Genomic DNA, 12,117 nt, shown 5'->3' on the forward strand with positions numbered 1-12,117 from the left:
ATAAACATACATGAGGAGATTATATATATCATGAACATATTTAGTGTATATAATTTATAAACAAATTTTTTCATATTTATATCAATTTTTTAAAGAAATGACAACAGAAGCATTACAATTCTTATTTCTTGTATAGAACACAATTTTTCATATCTCTGGTTGTATATAAAGTATGGTGATACAACTTTGTGTCTTTGTACATGTACTTTTGATTATGGTTTGCATCACCTTCCACCATTCTTGCAAATCCCGTATCCCTTTTCTTTTCCTCCCACCCCTCTTCTTTATTGAGAATCCATCTATTTCTCTCATGCTCCCCCTCCCTACCCCATTATGAGTCAGCCTCCTCATATTTGGCATTTTTCTTTGAATTGGCTAACATCACTTAGCATTATCTTCTCCAATGCTATCCATTTACCTGCAAATGCCAGACATGATTATATACCTAGAAGACTCAAATATCTCCACCAGAAAACTTCTAGATCTCATAAATAAATTTTGAAAAGTAGCAGGATATAAAATCATCATTCATAAATCAAAGGCATTTCTGTATATCAGTGAAAAATCTTCTGAGAAAGAAATGAAGAAAACTACCCCATTTACAATAACTTCAAAAAAAAGAGTCTTGGGAATCAAGTTAATGAAAGAGGTGAAGGGTCTATACAAGAAAAACTACAGAAACCTAAAGAAGAAAAATCAAAAAAGACCTTAAAAGATGGAAAGATCTACTTTGCTCATCAATAGGCACAATTAATATTATCAAAATGACAGTACTACCAAAGCACTATACATATTTACTGCAATTCTGATCAAAATCCTAATGGCATTCCTCATAGAAATAGAAAAAGCAACAATGAAATTTATCTGGAAAAATAAAAGAGATCAAGAATAGCTAAAGTAACCCTTAGCAGAAAGAGTGAAGCAGGTGGCATCAGTATACCAGACCTTAAACCATACTACAGAGCAGTGGTAACAAAAACAGCCTTGCATTTGAAAAAAAAAATACTGCAGATGAATGGTACAGAATACAGGTCACAGAGACTAACCCACAAAATTATAATTATTATATATTAGACAAAGGTGTCAAAACATGCACTGGAGAAAAGATAGCCTCTTCAACAAACCACCATCTCTCACGATGCACAAAACTCAACTCCAAGTGTATCAAGAACCTAGGAATTAACCCAGATACTCTGTGTCTAATGGAATAAAATACAGGCTCTAATCTTCATCATGTGGGATTAGGCCCCAATTTCTTTAATAAGACACTGATAGAACAAGAATTAAGACAAATAATCAATAAATGGGATAGAATCATACTAAAAAGTTTACTCTCAGCAAAAGAAACAATCTGTGAGGTGAAGACAAAGCCTATATTTTAGGAGGAATATTTTACCCCTCACATATCAGACAGAGCACTAATCTCTAGGGTACATAAAGAACTCAAAAGACTAAGCAAATAATACTAATAGTAATGATGATGATGATGATGATGATGATGATGATGATGATAAACCAATCAAGAAATGGGCCAAGGATCTGAACAGAGTTTTTAGAAGAGAATATACAATTAATCAACATTTTTTTAAATATATATGATTGGTTATGGCCCTCCCTTTTCAGTACCAAGAACACTTCTGGTTCAGTTTCTAAGGAGGGGAAACACGAGCAAGTATTATTCTCAACTCTCCTTTATAAATTGTCAAATACAATTATCTATGTCATTTTCTAAACATAGCTGGACATCGGAAATATAGGTTTAGAGCAGAGAACATTTTTATTAGAAATGCAGTGTAAAAGAAAGAAAAAAAACATAATTATTTGTACCACATTGAACCACAAGAGAAATGGAACCTGGAATTAAGAAAAGAAAGATTCAAACTTTTATACTTTGGAATGTGGATTACATGGATGCCTAAAGTGAAAAGGTTATTACAAGCTTTTGAAAGAAAATTTATGTGAGTGGCAGATAATGGTTAACCAAATAAAATCTGCAGTGTATTCCAGGGGCTTTGTCAGCTGTGCACTACAGAATATACAGGTATTTATAGCCTCATGAAGAGCATTATTCATCTGTGCCCTCTATAATTATTCCCATAGTACAGATGAAAAAACATGGGTATCTGGATACTAAATGGCAATTCAGCAGCCCAAAGAAAACTACCCAGAGACAGAACTGTATGGAATTTCTTCAAAGACCATCAATGTATTGTCAGCTCCTGACACAGGGATGTCAGTCTGGGGAAATATTATTTTCTCTGCATTTTGAAGAGAGTGCATTGAGAATATATTTCAGGGGCAACATAAATACTTTTTTCTCTTTCATATTAAGAAACTCTTCAGAAACAGAGCTCACAAGACAGATTTCTTAGAAGGGTAAATGACTCGAGATTAAAAAAAAAAAAAAAAAAAAAAAAAAAAAAAACCTCAGTGGCCCTGAGTGATTCAGTAAGGAAATAAATCTAAAAGGCTTATAAAAACTGAAAAGCAAAAAAGTAACTATTTCTAAAATTAAACATGTTCATTAGTTGCTATCTCCACAACATTTCATAAGGTAAACAACAAATTATGTATGAATATTTCTAGGATTGGCCAAATTTGTTCTATATGATTTTATATTAAATTCCAAAGTCTGCATAATAGAATTCATAATTCACTGCCAAAAATATTACAGAAAAAAATTTTTAAGGTGTGTATGTTTAGTAAATATCATTTAACAATTTTATTATCATATGATATTAAAGAAATTTATTTATTTTCCTGCAGCCATAGTGTAGAGAAATTTCTTATTTATTTTTCCTGTAGTAATTAACAAAGATAAGCCCTAGAATCCACTTTAAATAATCTACCCTTACAATTATACAAGAAACCTATAATAAATGATGAGTAAAAAAAAAGTCAATTTTAAAAAATAATTTAAAAGTTTTTATTTATTTGAAATCAATCTCTAGCTGCATTTTTGAATCCTTTTCTCATCTTTTAAGCCAAAATTATATAAAAGACAGAAGTTTGAACTTCAAATTTATAAATCAGATGTTTCTTAACTATAAAAATTCAAAATCTTCAGAAATTTAAGAAACAAAAAATAAAACCCATCATGAGAAAAATTAAGTAATATTGATGAACATTTAAAAAAATTAATAATCATTAACTCAAAAGGAGTTTAAATTAGTATCTATTTGTGGAAACTATTTTGCTATTGAATATACATGATACTCCCCATCACAGAGACTTACTGAAATTAGAGCATATGTGATCATGATAACATGTAAGTATGCAATGGTACTCATCCAAACACTTGAAGCCCAAGGGCATGGCTCAATACAATATACATCTTGGAAGATATAAATAATAATCTGTAGGAAAAATGGTCCCTTGGGACAGTCACATGTCATAATATATCCAGTTTAAAAAAGAGCATAAAACACTGTGTATAAATTTTACATAGGTGCCTTATGCAAGTGGTATTTCACATGTGTACATTTTTAGAAACAAAATATGTAGAACTTATGAGAAAATAAAACTCACAAAAAGCACATAAAAGACTGAATTATACATCCCATGTAAATAATAAAACTCATCATTACAAAGGTGATGATTTTCCCCCAAATTAACCGACAATATATCTCACCAAAACTTCTAGGTACAAATATGAATATATCACAGTGAAGTCTACTTTTATGTGTATTCTATAAAGCATTAATTCAAAAAACTATATATAAATATATGATAGAAGAAAATAGGAGAATAGGGAAAGGGGAACTACTGGATACTGAAGAGGAGCAAATTATATTTCATGTTTTATGGTTATGTCAAAATAAACCTTACTATTAAATACAAGAATAATGCAATAATAAAAAAATCATCAAGCTTTAAATAAAGTAAGAAACCAAAGCATAAATTTTTAAAATTTATCTACAAAGTTATATGTAACTTTAGCCAAAAACCTTTTCAATTATAAGAGCAAAAAAAAGAACTTATCATGGTCTACTATTCATATATGGTGTGAAATTATAATATTGCAATAATAAAAAAATTACAATATAAATAAGATCCCCATATGAATACATATGTATGTAAAAACAGTGTGCTTTATTGCAATAGCAAATACTAGATAAATCAAACCATAACAAAAATAATCTCAGCAACTTAGCTAGGGCCTTTCTCAAAATAAATGTAAACCTGCTAGGGCTGTTTACTGATGAAGAGTCCTTGCTTCCCCAATGCTGAAGTATAACACCAGAGTAGTGCACCAGGTACATTTAGAGTGGAAAGTAAAAGCTTTATTAAAGGACAGTAGAAAGAACTTCTTCCCAGAAGAAAAAGGGGACCAAAGAGGTAAAATCCATGAAAGGGATTTTTTTAAAACTACGGTCTTTTTAGCTTTTTTATACCTAAAGTCTTCCTTCAGCTATCCCACATTCCTGTCACATTTCTGTCCTTTGTTCTGTTATCTTGCAGTGTTGGAATGTAGGTTGGAAGACCCAAAGTGTGGAGGTCAGGTGGGCTGAAGGAGTAATCTGGGCTGGAAAGGCTTTTGGATTAGCATCACCATGATAGCTGTGAGCTGCTTCATTAAAATTTCCTAGGGATGGGCTCAGGGCCTTGGGGACATTTTCAATTCCTGTTATCCTGGACTCCCTTCTCAATATGGTGTTCATTCTTGATTTTACTGGATATTAGACCGAATTTGCCTAACTGCACTAACTACCTATCTATAAATCTGGCTTCAATACCAATGATATGGCTAAGTAGTACAGTATCTCTGAGTTCACCTAACTTTAACAAAATAATAATAATGAACAAATTAAAAATAAAAGAATCTCAAAATAAAAATTAGCTAGCTCAAAAGGAAATTAGGTACCTCAAACTGACAGTTCTTCTCCTGCAGGAAAATGGACCTTGGAGATTTGATTTTGATAATTATTCCACCTTTCAATCTCCAGCATCTGGTAAGACACTGGGATGCAGAAACACACCTGCTACATAGTATTTTATGCAGATTTTGAGAATTCCCTTTGAGTATAAGGAAGGCAGCAAAGAGTCTCTGCCACTGACATGTTCCCCATCTGGTTGGAGGAGTTAAGCCTGCAGACTCCAGAGACTGCCCAGAGTCCCAATCTGCTAGCTCCTGTTTTCAACACAGCCAGTCTTGTGGTTTCAATAGTCTTTCTTCACCAGCCTCCCTTGCTAGGCCAATGCACACTCACCATTTCCTGGTTCTCAGAAGTAGGGCTACTTGGGATCCTCAGTTTCTGCAAAGCAGAACAACATGTGACTCTGAAGAGTGAGACTACAGATGGCAATAATGGAGGACTCAGGAGATAAGAAATGAAAAGCCCATCCTCCCTGATGACACACGATTGGACAATTCCCACAAAATGCTCTTGATTGGAAAAGGCTTCAGATCATGAACATTGAATCTGAGAGAAGTGAACAATTTTTTGAGTGACAGGGAATATTATCCAATCCAGGCATGAATAAAGGCTAGAATCTCAGGTCTTTGAGTGCTGTTTTTTTTTGATCTGAGAAATGTACCCCAGAGTCTCAGGCTGCTGTGATTTTAAGGCAAGGTTATTTCCCATAAGTGGGAACTAACCCAACCAACAGAAAATTTTCATTTAAACTTACATATAAAGTAATTTGAGTTTATGGGTTATATATGCTTGCATATTATTCAGGATTTAATATAAAATAATGACAATAATTATCAAATTTTATATATTTATTTTTTGATCTCTGTTTTTTTTAGGTGACAGGTTGAACTTTGAACTGAGAGGAAAACCCCTAAAGAAAAAGTGCCCAATAAAAACAACACAAAAGTAGATGGGATTGTGGCTGAGCAGCAGAGTGCTCACCTCCCATGTGTAAGATCCTGGGTTCGATCCTCAGTACTACATAAAAATAGATAAATAAAATAAAGGTATTGTGTCCAGCTACAGCTAAAAAGAACATAAAAAACATAAGGTAAAAGTGAAAACCAGCCTCTACCTCAGAGCAAAGACTGTCCAAAGAAGGGGGCATGACTCTTATCCTTGGAAAGACACACCCGAGCACTCCTAGGCTCATACCCACCCTGCTGAGTTGTTTATCTACAAATAACAGGAAAGATCTGCTGTGCCTGGTGTCCCTGACTCAGTCAGGCTAGGTGGGGATTCATAGCAACCCCCTAGCATCCACCAATCAGCATGAGACAGGGAAAATTCCTGGGATTCCAAATGACACTTCCAGTAGTAGTTTATGGTGGTTGATAACATTTTGGGAAACCATATAGTGCAGAATATACCCCCCTCATGGCCAAAGCCAATCTGTTCAAATGAATCCCCATCTTGTACTAACCAATCATCCTTACCCAACTTGTTCCCACCAGTGAATGTGCTAATCATATTATAGAGTTGTCTATGATTTTCCCAAGGTATGTGATGATTTGCTAAGAGATGCTATAATGTATGTGGGGTTCCTGCCTTCCCCAAAGAGTTATAAAACTTCTGAAAACTCTGGGCTCAGGTCCTCTAAGCCACCAGTTGCTATGTGTGTGGAGGACTGACCTAGCTTGCAATAAAAACCTTTTTGGTTCTAACATTGATCTTGGTCTCTGGTGGTCTTTTGGGGGTCCTTCATTTGAGCATAACAATCTCTCCTGAAATCCATGGGAAAAGAAATCAGCACTCCAGTTCTCTAGGACTGTAGGTTTATAGCACAAAACTCAGTCAGGCTAGGTGGGGATCAATACCAACCCCCTAGCCTCCACCAATCAGCATGAGACAGGGAAAATTCCTGGGATTCCAAATGACACTTCCAGTAGTAGTTTATGGTGGTTGATAAAATTTTGGGAAACCATATAGTGCAGAATATCCTCCCCTCATGGCCTAAGCCAATCTGTTCAAATGAATCCCCATCTTGTACTAACCAATCATCCTTACCAAACTTGTTCCCACCAGTGAATTTGCTAATCATGTTTTAGAGTTTTTTATGATTTTCCCAAGGTGTGTGATGATTTTCTAAGAGATGCTATAATGTATGTGGGGTACCTACCTTCCCAAAAGAATTATAAAACTGCTGAAAACCCTCGGCTCAGGTCCTCTAAGCCACCAGTTGCTATGTGTGTGGAGGACTGACCTAGCTTGCAATAAAAACCTCTTTGGTCCTTACATTGATCTTGGTCTCTGGTGGTCTTTTGGGGGTCCTCCATTTGAGCATAACAATCTCTCCTGAAACCCATGAAAAAAGAATTCAGCACTCCAGTTCCCTATGACTGTAGGTTTATAGCACAAAATGTTACAAAAGGGGGGTGACTTGAGAACTTACACGAACAACAGGATTTTCACAAGCATAATACAAAGACATGTAGTAGGTTAATGGTCAAAATGGTTTAGCACTTAGGGAGCAAATTTAGATCACAACATCAGAATGTATGATGCACCACTAAAGTTTCAGAGTGAGTTGTTATTTGGTCAGGGAAAGCCAGAATTTATGAGTCATCACTAAAGATTCAGGGAGAGTTGTTATCTCATCAGGGAAAACCAGACATGGGTGAGTTCAAGGCACTGCTAGGGATTTCAAGCAAGTTTACAAATCACAGTAATTTATAATGAAGCAGAAATCAACTTTTCATGCCTTTATGATGAGATGACTCCAAGTCCTAAAAGGAAATTAGGCTGGATTTTTTACTTGCTATGGCCATAGCTTTTAAAATATGTGTTGCATACTTTAACAAGTATGATAATTAAATTGTTAATATTAATTACTACTAATTTTTTAAAAGACTGAATAAAATAGGAAATTAGATATTTGTTATTAAATGCATAAAAATTTTGATTAATATATTGATAATATAAACATGGAAAATATTGAAAATGATAAAAAGACATTTAATATAAGGGATTCAATATTATAAGTCCTTCATGTTCAGTGTGTCAGTGCTTCAATAATTTTTTTCATTTTTTTAGGTCACTTGAATTACACTTCTGCAAATGTTTGTTAGGTATACAAATTTAAGATTTTCTATTTTGTAAAGTAGAAAAATGGCAGATTTGAGCTCCTGTCAGGATTTTAAAACTTGTAAGCCATGTGGGGCATCTTAGCACTTTTTTTTTCATATTTGCACATAGTCCAATTCTAGAGAAGAATGAGTTGGAGACATAGTCTACTCTTCTGAGCAAAATAGAAATTGCCTTAGAATATTTCTAAAGCTTTTAACTTTTCTAACATTTCAGAATTTTTGGTGATTTAAAAAAAATATTTATTTTAAGAAATGAATTGTTTGAAATTAATTATTTATCTTTCCTGCATTATTTTTCACTTTCATCGATTTTTTTAGGAGAACTAACAGAACAGAATTCCAAAAGTTTTCCATGTAAATTTAAAAGTATGTTTCTAATAATCAAGATAGAAAGCAGAAGCAAAACATTATCTAGTTTGGTGGTTCTGCCTCAAAATAGATAGTTACTTATTTATTTCTGCTATTATTCACTAGGTTCCTAAGGTTGCAGAAATCACCAACCAACACAGAGAAAAGTCTTTTTAGTTTTTTTTCTCACAACCAATTCAAGCTAAAATATATTAGTATCACAGTAGTTTCATACCACAATGTGTTTCTAAATAATAAAATATGTATACATAAACATATAAATAAATATAAAATAAAATATAATATTAGATAGATTATTTTTTCCTGAATAATCATTTTGTACATATTTCCCTTTAGACACAGTTCTGGAACAAAGTGTCACAAATAAGACATAAATCCTACATTGCTACACAGAGTAATTAAAGAACATACTAAGAGCTTGGTATAAAACTTGCCATAGAGACATAAATAACTAGAGAACATTTTAGATAATTATACCTAAGTGCTAAGCAGCAAATTCATAGTCTTTAAGTATATGAAGAGACAAGTTATCATAGCAAATTTTATAACTCAGTTGCTGCTAATATAGAGAGATAGAGAGATTTATTAAGAGATGGTTTTATGCAGATTTTTGGTTTAAAAAGGGAAAGATCAGATAATGTAGGTGATTTAAACATGAGCAATAATATTTTTCTGCATTCAGTACCTTTTTTGCAGATATATGAATTATAATTAATTCTAATTATAATTAATTCTAACCAGTAAAATGCAGAAATAGTGTAAAGATTATTCACTAGGAGTAAAATTACTTAAAAAGAGAACCAAAACTTCCATTCCTGTCCAAATGTTTATTCCTGACAAAAAGACTGCTTTTTTGAACCATTTTGTAGATAAGATTTTTTGTAATAAATATTTTGGTGATGTTTTCACATATCATTTAATATATTTATGCTTCACATTTTCTCTTTTGTCCTATTTTACTACCTATATACTGAAAGTAAAAATTTCTAAATCCTAAACTTCCTTGATATTTGAGATATCTTTTAATTTTTAAGCTTACATCATTTCTATAATGAATACTGTGCTTTCAGTAAAAGAATGACTATTTGTATGCACCTGGGTCATTTACAGGAGTTTTACTCATCCCCAAAAATGGGGATGACTAAATAGCTCAGCTTGTAGAGTGCTTGCCTTCTAAGCATGAGGCCCTGTGGTCAATCCCCAGTACAGAGAGAGAGAGAGAGAGAGAGAGAGAGAGAGAGAGAGAGAGATTAAAATTGCATGTAATTTAAATTCAAGTTAGTCCCACTTTTATTTTTTCCTGCCACACCAGAAGAAAAGAGTTTCCTGAAATGTTTGGAATGTTTCTGTGAGTTATTTATTTATTTATTTTTATTTACTTATTTTTATGTGGTGCTGCGATTGAACCCAGGACCTTGCACATGCTAGGTGGGTGCTTTATCACTGAGCCACAACCCCAGATTGTCTGACCATAAATAAATAAATAAATAAAACAAACAAATTAATAAATACATAAACCCTCAATTGATGACCCATTACAGTTTTTAAAAATCCTTAATTGGGACACATAAACCTCATTTAGGAGAGATTCATTCTTTTTAATGTCACCTAATTTTATTCTGCTTTCTTCTCATGAGAAAATCTCAGAATGATAAATTAAAATCTTTTAAAAATGCTCTCCAGTTCTTGAAGAAAAACATCATAAATAATGCATACCTTTGAAATAAAACATGGGAAAATAATGATCAATAATGCTGAAAGTGGAGTTTTGAGATGAACCAAAATTTCTCAGTTTGCCAATTGAATCTGGGTGCTTGTCTCATAAATTTTGAACAAAAAAAAATCTATTTAAGCAAGAAGAAATAGAACATCCACCATGTGGTATGAGGAAAGGTACAAAAAAAAAAACCTCATATTTGTGTACAATCTTAGAAGTTTACAGATAGTTTTGGGCAGAAAATGGAGCATAATGCATTTAGAATAGGCTTTGGAAAAGAAAAGAAATCCTGACTACCATCTGGGTTCACTTTCATTCTTTCTGTGAACCATCCTTTTTCTTCAAATTCAATCAGGAATATCCCCTAGGACAAAGGACTTTGTTGAAGGCTTCAACGCCTTTTACATTTGAAATACACCTTAATGGTGCTCATTAACATCTTTCAGTTAGCCATCAGGTGTGTTTGAGTGAGGCCCATTATCCACATTACATGGTCATTATACTATCTATTCTATTTTATACTTATTCCCTGTGAAAAGAGAACCCTCGATTTGCATATGTGGACAGAGAGCTAGAAAACTAGGGGTTTATTCTGAGACCTATGGAGAGCTAAACTGAAGTTCTGGATTTCAGATTTTTGTTTTGGATTTGAGATACTGCTTTTGCTACATTTAAAAATCCCAGGACTCATGAAGAGAATGAGTTAAAAGCCAGCATCATCAAATTTGTGAGGCCCTAAGAAATTCAAAGGGACCCTGTCTCTAAATAAAAATATTAAAAAAGGGGGTGGGAATGTGAATCAGTGGATGAACACCTCTGGGTTGAATTTCTGGTACCAAAAAAAAACAACAGAACACACACACACACAAAATAATAATTAGAAATAAATAAATAAACAAACAAATAAACCCTCATGAGAACAAGCCCTAAAATTAACAGCTTCTCTCATGCATGAATACAATAAATGGATTTGGAGTTCTCTCTTGATAATTATCTCAGTCTTCACCATGCAATCTGGAGACATGCTGGACTCATAGCACATGGAATCCCACAAAGGGCTTTAGAAAGAAGCTGAAAACACCATACAATTATGGAACAAAATGCCCAGGTTTTCAACTGCTGATCTCAGCCTCACTAGACTAGTCAGAGGGAGGTGAAGGCTAAGCTACCACAGAGAGACCCTCTTGCCACAGACTCTGGAGAGAACCAGGAGGAGTCCCTAGCCATGACTGCCAGTTTCCACCATTGCCACTCCTGTCAGCTTTAAGCCACCTTCCTAAGCAGTCTCAATATAACAAGGCACACTTACCATTTCCTAGCTCTCAGGGTTCTCAGCATTCTCCCTGTGGTTTGTTTTCAGATTCTGCACAGCACAGACACCTGGGCTCTAGATCCAGGACAGAAGCCTACAAAAAAGATTGAAAAAATGGCGGGTTCCAGACACCAAGGGAACAGAAGATTGTGGAAGCCCTCCCCCTCATCCCTGGCTTCCTGAGGATTGGACAGTTCTCAAATAAGTGTCTGACTGGTCAAGGCTTCAGGCACTGCCTCCAACCTGAGCCAAGTGGGCACAGAATCAAAGTCTAAATGACAGGTTGCTCCAATGTCATTGTTAACCGACTACAGATCAGGGCTGAGAATATAGCTTAGTCAGTAGAGTGTTTGTTTTGCTGATATAAGGCCATGGATTCAATCCCCTGCACTACACGCACACACTCTATCCCCCCCCAAAAAAAAGATTAAGTAAAGGACTTTGGGGACTAGGGTTTTGGATCATTGGTAGAGAACTTTCCTAGCATGCATGAGGTACTGGGTTGAATACGAAGCACAGCATTAAAAAGCCACCCAAGAGGGGGATGTGACTCAAGCAGTAGCACACTCTCTGGCATGTGGGCGGCCCAGGTTTGATCCTCAGCACCACATACAAACAAAGAAGTTGTGTCCGCCAAAAACTAAAAATAAATATTAAAAAAAAGCCAACGAACAAACTACTAATGATACTGTGTCCATCTACAACAAAAAGTATTCA

The 12,117-nt window shown here is 34.3% G+C and overlaps 1 long non-coding RNA gene across 1 annotated transcript in view; it reads right to left on the reverse strand.

Annotated features, from left to right (window-relative positions):
- The window catches only part of LOC144372689 (uncharacterized), a 70,387-nt gene extending 58,819 nt beyond the window's left edge, over positions 1-11,568 (reverse strand). The window contains exon 1 of the long non-coding RNA XR_013432617.1: positions 11,398-11,568. This is a non-coding gene — a long non-coding RNA (uncharacterized LOC144372689). The remainder of the gene's footprint in view (positions 1-11,397) is intronic.
- Between the last annotated feature and the right edge of the window lie 549 nt (positions 11,569-12,117).

Source organism: Ictidomys tridecemlineatus, unplaced genomic scaffold (assembly GCF_052094955.1).
Source record: "Ictidomys tridecemlineatus isolate mIctTri1 unplaced genomic scaffold, mIctTri1.hap1 Scaffold_1464, whole genome shotgun sequence".
Taxonomy (NCBI): Eukaryota; Metazoa; Chordata; class Mammalia; order Rodentia; family Sciuridae; genus Ictidomys; species Ictidomys tridecemlineatus.